Here is an 11,140-nt window from a genome sequence, read left to right as displayed (position 1 = left end):
CTGGGAAAAAGCCACTAGCAATTTTTAAGCTAGTTAAAGGGGCAGCCTTCCCAATAAACAGACTGACAACTGACACTTATCTGTGGGGTTGAGCCCAATCTTGCTTTTCTGGAAAATATTCCTTTAAGTAAAACTGAAGGAATTTTTTACTTATTTGACAGACAAGTCTGCAAACAAAGAATAGTTCTTACATCTTTAATGTGGGAAGGCTTTCTGCTCTTCTTAACCACAGATGGAACACCATCTTTGAATTAGGACAACAATAAAATGGGTTCGTTCAGCCAGTAGTACAAAACCTACAGTATTGTCTAGTGTATCTACTTGTTTAACGTTAGAGGGGAAATACCTTGGAATACGAATTATTTTATAGTATACATACTGTCATTGTTAGTCTGAAAACAGAAAAATTCTGCCAACCATGAGTAACAATCCAATATAAAATAGTTTCACCTGGCTGGTGTGGCTCAGTGCCTGAACATCGACCCATAAACCAGGAGGTCATAGTTAATGTGAATCTTCCAGGTCAGACACATGCCTGGGTTGTGGGCTCAATCCCCAGTAGGGAGCATGCAGTAGGCACCCAATTGATGTTTCTCTCTTATCGATGTTTCTATCTCTTTATCCCTCTCTCTTCCTCTCTCTCTAAAAAATCAATTAAAAAATAGTTTCAGTGTTGAGGTCTCTGATTTTTTCCTTGTTTTATTTATTTGTTGAATAAAAAATTGGGATGCTGTTTGACACCAGAGTCAATGATGCTTGGTGAAGGCAGGGACTGTATTATCCTAAAGAAAATTTCCTGCCAACAGTTAACCAATATATAATGATAGTGATTATGAGTTTCCAACAGTTTTCTGGTTAAATAGTATTCCTATATGTCTTCTTATCTAGCAGCTGTGACATTTCTGATGAGATTACAGACAACAACTGGGGAGAACTGGACATATTCTAATTACACTCACCTGTGAAACCATAGTGGCTTTTGTTAGATTATAAAATTGTAGGAAATATTTAATTCATAGAGGTTATTGTAGTGCTCATTTCAAAAGACATGGAGCCAAAAGAATGGTTGTCGATAGTTACAATAAAAGAAACTGTAGGTCTGTTTCTGCTTGTGGGTCTATTAAGAACCTTCCTTCTACTAGGTTTTCTGAAGGGACCTCTATTGGCACATCTTGGGGAGTAGGACTCCTCTGGTGGGGTCACAATGATGGGCCTCTTCAGGTATAACTGAAGATACACTCAGTGCTTGTTGGGGAACACCGATGGGTGAATTAAACAGTTCTTAATTCACAAGCTTCAGGCCTAGGACCCATCGACCATGTTCCCTTGAAGTGGAAAAAATGAAGTAAGGACAAAACCACGGAAAGTTGAAATTAAGGATCAAAAATACCCTGGCTGCTGTAGCTCAGTTGGCTGAGCACTGTCCATGCACCAAAGGGCTGCCAGTTCAATTCCCAGTCAGGTTCAATTCCACAAACCCACGTTATGGGTTCCAACACATGTATCGGGGTGTGTATGGGAGGCAACTGATTGATGTTTCTCTCTCACATCCACTTTAATGTTTCTCTCCCTCTGCCTTCCTCTGTCTCTAAATCAATAAAAATGTATTTTAAAAAAGAAACAAATCTGTTCTACCAAGCAGAATTACTTAACCTGCTAATAAAACTTTTGAGGTGTCCTCTTTACATTCTTCCTCCTTCCCATATTCTTTCATCCATGCTATTCTTTTAGCAGAAAATTTCCAAGCGCATTGTTCTATAAAACTCACTTCTCTGAGAGAGTGGCCTACAGAATTATACTTCCTATGAGGTCTTGAAAACCCTCAGGGAAAACAAGGTATTGTTTACAGGCAGTTTTGTCAACATATTCTCAAACTTTAGAACTTTCTTCACATTTTTTGTGAAGTTTTTGCACTTAGTATTTGCAGAGTTTAGAGACAAGAGGTAGGCCTGAGAGACTCAACTAATCACATTTCAAGGCAAATTGAAATTTCTATTCTCGTGTTGATTAGATATAGGATTGCTTTCCCCTCAGGGCTTTTTCAGCGTAAGGCAATTAAGCCAGAACAGTTACCTCATATCAAATCAATTGATAATGGAATAATAAAAAACTGTGTTTAATTTGTACTGTACACAAATTTTACTGTGCATGAAATGATCATAGAACTTTCCAAAATTCAAGCGACTTTGAGATGGTTACTTTTGTAAATGAAAAGTACATAAAAGTGACTATTAATGCTATAAATATTTCTAATTCTGTGTGCAAAACAATCTCCCCTTGGACTCACAATTAGTTGGAGTTCTGCCATGATAAATAATTTGGACCTTGAATTGATGAAAGTGTTTTATTTAATGTGAACCCTTTATGATAAAGGCATTTGGAAACTGTTTAGGAAATGACATCATAGAACTGATTTCCAAGTATATTACTAACCTATTATGAAATTACTTCAATAAAAGAAAAATATAAAGGTTAGCTATCTATCTATGCAATTTCAATTTCATTTAACCAGTTTTATTTTGTAGAGATAGTGATGAGAAGTTATGAGGTGATTTTAGGCAATTATTTGGGTGGTTGAATCTCCCCTGCTCTCTTACCACTTTTCCTTTTGGCTGCTCTGCTGAAATGACAGTCTGCTTTCAGTACCTCCAACCACCCAGCTGTCTCACCCCAGGCTTTCTGCATATTCTTCTCCCATCCCCAGAGGAAACGTGAGTTTTTGACTCCCCATATAAAGTGAATCCCTCCATACCCTGTGGTCTTTTCTCTGCCTCTGGACCAGTTTCTTTCCACTGCTTGTCACAGTGACTGACAGCTTTCTTTCTCTAATCTCTCCTCCCCCCTGGATTGTCAACTACATGACCCCCCCCCCCCCGTCTTCTTTTGTGCTCTCACTCTCACTCACATTCTGTTTTCCTGTGTTTATGTCTATTTGTATCTCTTATCTATCACCTATCCCAGTGGTCGGCAAACTGATTAGTCAACAGAGCCAAATATCAACAGTACAATGATTGAAATTTCTTTTGAGAGCCAAATTTTTTAAACTTAAACTATATAGGGTAGGTACATTGTTATTAACTTAATTAGGGTACTCCTAAGGCTTAGGAAGAGCCACACTCAAGGGGCCAAAGAGCTGCATGTGGCTCGAGAGCCACAGTTTGCCAACCACGGACCTATCCTTCTATACCTCTGAAGCTTGATAACACATTCCACTTTCTATTGTCTGTATTAAGGGAGAGTGATGGGAGAAATCACCTGAGCAGAGATGATCCTCCCTCACCACCACACCCCCGACCCCCGCCCGCCGCATAGCACCCCTTCATGGAGAGCCCTGTGAATACATACCAGGCCTGTAAAGGGGTAAGTACTAAAGAAGAGCTTGTCTCAAAATATACTGTCAATATTCACTGGTGTTAATACATTTCTACATAAGTTTTTTAAAGTCATAATCAAGAAGTAAGGTAAGTGCCTAAGGCTTACTAAGGATAGGATTCTTATATCTTTTTTTGTGGTGTGTTTTTTTAAACCTCACCAGAGGATATTTTTTCCATTGATTTTCAGATGGAGTGGAAGGGATAGAGGAAGGAGAGACACACATTGGTTGCCTCCAGCAATTGCCACATGGGGCTGGGGATCAAACCTGAAACCAAGGTACATGCCCTTGACCTGGAATCGAACCCTAGATCTTTTGGTCCATGGACTGACGCTGTAACTACTAAGCCAAACTGGCCAGGGAAGGATTCTTATATCCTACATGTAATTTATGAAGTTGTAAATTAAGATGTGGCATGCGAGAAGTAATTAATGTGATGCCAGTTATGTCAACGGGCTGAGTAAGGAAGCTGCTCCTCCCGGCCTTAAGGGGATGACCAAGAAATCCCACAGCACCCTCTGGGCTCCTTCCCACGGAGTGCTGGGTCATGGGCACCCAACTGCCCTATCCACATAACCACCACAGGGCCAGGAAGGGCCTGCCTCTTTCCAGGGAGCCTGGAGCTCCTGGTGGCATTCTGACACTACTCATGGCAGCTGTCACATACCTCCTACACAAAACCAGACCAGGCTTATCCTCTCACACCATGCCTGGCACTGCCGAGACCTCTGAAACAATGCCGACCAGAAAAGCGCATGTACCATCCAAATACTTGAGACCCGGCCCTTGTAACCACATTCCTTGCTTCCATTATTCTTGATCACCCAGAGAACAGGAAGCTCCCATAATTACTTTTCTCCAATGATCTTACCCCTTTAGGAGACTTTATTTTTTAGCCTAGATCTGTCTAACCCCTTTCAACTATACCCAACACATTTCTTTTCCATTGTGAACATTTACCTTACACGATCCATCTTTGCACAGGGCACCTCTACATTGTTCTTCTCTGAAACCTGTTTCTCCCCTAAAAATACTGCTTCTTTTATGATAGTCCATACCTACACACTCCCAGCCAGGAGGAAGTCAAAATTCTTTTGCAGTATCATATTAGTTATGTCTTGTCTTCTCAGCTATCCTCTCAGGAAGTGCAGGCATGCTCACTACCTCCACTGCTGCACCTCCTGTTTTATCCATCCTTTTTGCCCTTGCCTACCTCCCGCAATAGCCCACTGTCTCCTACCTGATGCTTCTTTAAGCCATCCAAAGGATTTCCAAAGTGATTTAGCTAAAACACAAAGCCAGTCAGTCATGTCTTCCTACTGCTTAATATTGAAATGCCTTCTGGGTGCCTGCAAGATATATCCAAGCCTCTTGGCGTGGTTTCCACAGTTCCCCAGGGCCTGGCCTCTGCCTGGCTTATAAGCCTCTCCTCTCACATGCTCCTGTCTATTTAATGGCTGGAGCTCCAGCAGACATCTTAGATAGACCATGAGGTTCATGGAGGCCAGGAACCCATTCAGAGTGAAGGGGCAGAACTAAAAGGTGCTGTTTCCCTTATAGATCCAGGCACTCCTGGATGGGGATGTGAAATAGGCTTCTATCTCAGTCATCCTATTGATATTGGAGGGTTTTCAGTTACTTTAAATTATACCTAATCCTACTAAGACAGTCTTTAAAATGAGAAAATTGGACTTATTTTCTTTAAGTCCTTCCAGCTTTGTGATTCTTGAAAACGAAAGTAAAGTTGACATGAGATCCATCTACTCTCATGGTCTCTTTACTAGGTTGAAATTTATGATAATGTCAAGCAGTTGACCATTTTTGACCTACAAAAACCTGCAATCTCATATCAACCTAATGTGTCATGATATCTTTTCATATTGCTCAATATTTCAAATGATTAAAAGCAAAGCCAAGATTTCATCTGCAAATTCAAAGTGGCTTTATTGTTCTTCAGTCACTCAAATTTCTATGATTCCCATTCTAGATTTTTGGTCTAGATTTTTGGTATGCTATCGAGAGAAGTTTGGGATATTTTTTCTTTCAAGTGTCTCCCATATTGGTGGGGAAATAGTAAATGGCTGTCCCCAAACAGTCCACACCTGGAGAGGGTGCTGCTCTGTTCTCACTGCTTGGGGATGACTGACCGAGAAAACCCTGGTGATGTGTTCTCTGGCCTTTCATTAAAATTAATATTGCCAACCAGACCACTCAGAGAACACGTTGTCTAGCACTTGAGAAACGTAATCATGTTTAAAGAAAATCTTTCCTGCTCAAGTGTAATTGTTAACATGGGGTTACATACTAGTATAGGAGGTTTCAGAGACATTCTCTTTGAAGTATAGAGACACAGGCAAATCAAAAAAGATGATTTCACAGTATAAGTTGTAGAAAGGATATGGTCAACATTGTTATCTTTATATTTGCAGATATGCTTTTATTCTGTTTCAGGGAGGAGGACTTTTAAGATGACAAATTCCAGGAAAGTCATGGGATCCGTTTCCATGTGGTACACTGATGGCATTAGTTCCTTTATTTAACCAATATTCTGGATGCTGGGTCTATGGCAAGTGAGTCACATTAGATACTCATGGGTTATGTTCCACTCCTGCTTGCTGGGCTCTAACCACCCCTGGCCATGTGATGAGTGGTGTATATGCTAGTCCAGTAAGACTGTATTTTGAACTCTGTGGGACCCTACAGGAATTCAGTCCCTGGGACATGCTAGTCCAGGCAATGCTTCCAAAAATCTAGAGTGGGGAGGGCTCAGTTTGTTCACTTATTCAAATACGATGATGAGATAAAATAGGACCTGAATTATTATAAAACAATGGGCTCTCTGCAGAAGTGAGAAGAACAGAGAGGTGACAGGTTCCAGCAGTCCTTTCCAGAGGTGCATTGATAGAATGTCACAGTTAATCTGTGGGGCAGCAGGCCTGGGACACAAGTACATTCTTTTAGTTTGCATCATATTCCCAATGTTATGCCTCATTGTTTTAAAGGCAGGAAGGAATGATCAGCCTTTGGAGAGGATAACAGAAGCGGGATGTGTACTTACTAGTATATGCTATTGACTTGCTCATTCATTCATTCAGTCAGTCAACAAGTACATGTTGAGCCCTTACTGTAATCTAAGTGTCAGCTGGGACATTGACATACAATACTGAGTAGACATACATGATCCCTCTCAGGACACTTATAACTTAGTGAAAAGACAGATGCTGATTAAATAATTTAAAAAGCAGGTAACTGCAAGCTGTGCAATGTATTATGAGAGAAAAATTCAAGTAATCTTGAAAGAGGTACTGGTGAGAGGCCATTGTTACTTTTGATTAAGATAATCTGACAAGAATAACATAGTACCCAAAATACAACCACCATCAGTTTAGTGCTTTGCAAGCAGATAGATATGAATATAATATCTGCCCCATCATTAACCAGCCAAGTGATACTGGCAACTTACAAACCTTTCCATGTTCATTTTCCACGTTGAACGATGACCAAAGAGATAATGCTCACCTCTAACAGCAGCTGGTAAGATAAACTTCAGCAATAACTGAAGCATTTAGGTCACTATCTGGCAAACAGTAAGCTGCACTCAGTGCCTTGTTAGATGTTATCATTGCCAGTGGTGGTAGGCTACCTGTGGAAGCAACATTATGTTCCCCAAGAAGATTCATGCCCCAATCCCCAGGACTGTGTATTTGTTACCTTAGATGCAAAAGAGGCATTGTAGATGTCATCAAGGTTACTAATAACAGTGTACCTTAAAATAAGGAGATTATATTGGATTATCCAGCTAGGTTCAATGTAATCACATGAGGGAAAGGTAGAAGGGGAAGGCAAGATATTCACAGCACAAGAAGGACTGCACATGCGATTGCTGGCTTGAAGATGGAGGGGGCTACATATCAGGGAAATGAGAACATCAGTCCTACAACCATAAAGGAATTCATACTGCCAACAACCTGAATGAGTCTGGGAGATCTTCTCCCAGAGCCTCCAGATGGCTGGCATTTTCATTTCTGCCCATTAGGCTCTGAACAGAGAACCCAGTAGAGCCTGGCAGAACTTTGTGCTATTGTTTTAAGCCGCTAAATTTGTGGTATTTTGTAACAGAGCATTAGGCAATGAATACACCATTTCCATTTTTTTGAACTTCAACAGGTATTGTAATAATAAAATCCAAATCTCAAAAAATATTGAAAAATTTTATTGAGATAATTTACATAAAATAAAGATCACAGACTTTAGTCTATAATTTGATGAGTTTTGAAATGAAACATTCATGTGACCATTCACAATAACCATGCTATAGAATGTTCCATCACGACATAGCATCTACTCCTACCCCTTGGCAGAGAACCCCTCCCCTACCACCCTAGCAACACTGATGTACATGTTGTTTCTTTGTTTTTTTCTAGTGTCATATAAATATCATCAAGTAGTTTTGTACCTGGCTTCTTTTACTTAGCATAACTTCTTTGGAGACATGTTCATGCTTTTGTATGCATCATTTATTTTATTGCTGAGCAGTGTTCCATTGTATAGATGTATGTATCACATTTATTCACCAATTGGTGCACATGTGCACTATTTTTAATTTTTGACTATTACTAATAAAGCTGCCATGGACATTCAAGTGCAAGTCGGTGAGATCATATGTACTTACTTCTCTTGGGTAAATACTTAGGAACAGGATTTTGGGGTCAAATGATAAATATAGGTTTAACTATGAGGGACTATTAAACTGTTTTTTATGGTGGACATACCATTCTGTATTCAAACAAGCAATGTAGAAGAGTCCCATTTGCTTCTACTCCTCACCAGCACTTAATAGTGCCAGTGTTCTTAATTTTTGTCATTCTGTGCAGGTGTATAGTGGTAACTCTTTGTGATTTTAACTTGCATTTCCCTATTGACTAGTGGATTGTATGACTTCAATATTGGGTTGTAAATATTTATATATTATGGATGGAATACTTCTATCAGATACTAGGCTGTAACTTATTTTATTTTCTTACTTGTGGCTTTTGAGAAGAGTTTTGAGTTTTGATAAAGTTTAATTTGTCATATCTTTACAGTTTATGCTTTTTGTGTCCAATCTAAAAAACTTTACTTGCCTAACCCAAAGCCATAAAAAAATTTTTTCTGTATTTTTTACATGGTTTATGGTTTTTATCTCTTACATTTATATTTCTGGTCCCTTCAGTTAATTTCTGTATATGTGTGAGGTAAAGGTTGATGTACATTATTTTTCATACTAGAGGTCCAGTGCACGAAATTTGTGCACTGGGGGTGAGGGTCCCCTCAGCCCAGCCTCTCTAATCCAGGACCCCTTGGGGGATGTCTGGCTGCCGGTAATCCCTCTCACAATTCTGGATTGCTGGCTCCTAATCACTCACCTGCCTGCCTACCTGGTTTCCCCTAACTGCCCCCCCCGCCAGCCTGATCACCCCTCACTGCCTCTGCGTGCCAGCCTGGTCACCCCTAACTGCCCCCCCGCCAGCCTGGTTGCCCCCAACTGCCCCCCCTGCTAACCTGGTCACCCCTAACTGTCCCCCTTGCTGGCCTGGTCATCCCACGCAGCCTGCTGTTCAGTTGTTTGGTCGTCCCTCACTAACCCCCCTGCCGGCCTGGTCACCCCACACAGCCTGCTGTTCAGTCATTTAGTCATCCCTTACTAACCTCCCTGCCTGCCTGACTGTAGGCAGCCATTTTGTGAGAGTGTGAGGGTTAATTTGCATATCATTTCTTTATTATATAGGATAGTTATTCAATTTATATAAAAAACTATCAATTTTCCACTGCATTACTTTGGCATTTTTGGTAAATGATTACATAAATGTTGGTTTATTTTTGGACTCTCTATGCTATTTCATTGATCACTATGTCTATCCTTATGCCAATATCACATTCTGTTGTTTTCTGTAGTTTTATAATTTTCAAAATGGGTAGTGTAAGTTCTTTAATAATGTTCTTTTTCAAAATATTTTTGATTAATTAACATCCTTTTCATTTCATATGAATTTTAAATCAGTTTGCCAACTTCCCCAATAAATTTTGCTGAGATTTTTAATTGGGATTGTATCATACTTATATAGCAATTTGGGTAGCATTTACATCTTAACAATATTAATTTTTTTATTCATGGACATAATATATCTCTCCATTTATTTAATTTTTCATTAGTTTCTCTCAGCATTGACAAGGTTTTAAGTGTATACTTCAAAGCTTTTTTTTTTTTACATTTTCCCAACAAGTATTTTTAAGCCATGATTCAGGATTCTAGGGGGGATGTACCCAGGACCCCCTTCACCTCCCTAGGAGAAGGATGGAGGACAGAGGACAGGTGGGGTGCACTCAGTTCAGATCTTCCCAGGAAATGTGCCTTCTGCCCTGTGGTCAACCCAGGCCGAAAACCAGGATATGGGCACAGGGATTGTACACACGCCGGTACCATTCACACACAGAGGCAATCACCCCCTTTAGCAGTCATTGCCTTCTCACAGCAGTGGAAATCCAGGTAGTTCTGTGAACAGTTCCTGGTCTGGTTCTGGTTGGGAAGCCGCTGTCAAAAGGAGAAGTCCGGTAGTTCTTGGTTTTTGTCTTGATGTCTTCTGCCATGTTGCTGATTCCTAAAGACGCCCCTGAAGCCGCTCGCAGCTCAGTGTAACCTCAGCAAAGAGCCAGAGCATCTTTGTTATATGTATTCATAGGTATTGTCAATGCTAATATGAATGCAATGTTTAGTATTACAATTGTTTTTTGATAGTACATAAAATATAATTGATATTTGTATATTGATATAGTATCCTGAAACTGTCTAAACCCATATATTATTTTTATCATTTTGTTTGTAGATTACTTAAAGTTTTTCACATTGATGATTATATTGGCTACAAATAAAGGAAGTTTGACTTCTTTTCCAATGTGTATACCATTTTTCTTTTTCTTTCTTTACTGGCGAAACACATTCTAACACAGGCCATGAACCAAGGATTTCTATTTTTTACTCCTTTCAGTGTAATGTAGAAGAGAAGTGCCAAAAGTAGAAATCCAGTCTTCCTATGTTGGAGAGAATGGGCCCAAAATTTCACTACTAAATATGATGTTGGCTGTAGATTTTTTTATAGATGTCCTATGTCAGATTAAGAAGTTGTCTTCTGTTCTAAATTTCCTAAGAGTGTTTATCGTCAGTGAGTTGTTGATTTTTTTTCTTCTTTTTGCTCACCCACTGTTGCTGGCAGTGGCATAGATATTTATCAGATAAGGGCTACATATCACAGAAAAAATCAACAAATCAAGAATGCTTTTCTTTTAGCAAAAGAAATGATTTGCAGGTCATTCTGAAATTTGACAGCTTCTGTACACTGTGCCATGCCCTGATCAGTAAATATCAGTGTGGTGCAGAAGGTTCAAATCACTCTCCCCACTCATTATGCATTATTATCAAGGTTTCATGATAAACATTTGATGTTTTTATAAAACCAATCCCATTACTAGCTTTATTCACTTTGAATCTAACTTCCTTATACAAGTACTTTGCCTATGAACTATGTAATAGATTCAGTAAAGGACCCATGTCACAGACCATGTTCTAAATGTACGTTTCCCAGGAAGCTGGTAAGAAAACATGGCTAAACCTCCCAAGAACTCTGCTGTGGCTGCTAAGTGGCCAGAAAGGGTTCTTGTAGATTATTTTTATTATTTAAAGTATTACAGATGTTGCCCCTTTTCAACTTTTCCCCCCACTGTTCCCTTCCA

General features: G+C 39.7%; 1 pseudogene; it reads right to left on the bottom strand.

Moving 5' to 3' along the window:
• Positions 1-9,681: 9,681 nt before the first annotated feature.
• On the bottom strand, positions 9,682-10,056 carry LOC118671006 (annotated as a pseudogene).
• Between the last annotated feature and the right edge of the window lie 1,084 nt (positions 10,057-11,140).

This window comes from Myotis myotis, unplaced genomic scaffold, assembly GCF_014108235.1.
Source record: "Myotis myotis isolate mMyoMyo1 unplaced genomic scaffold, mMyoMyo1.p scaffold_m19_p_16, whole genome shotgun sequence".
Classification (NCBI taxonomy): Eukaryota; Metazoa; Chordata; class Mammalia; order Chiroptera; family Vespertilionidae; genus Myotis; species Myotis myotis.
This window is presented reverse-complemented; position numbering and strand designations above follow the sequence as displayed.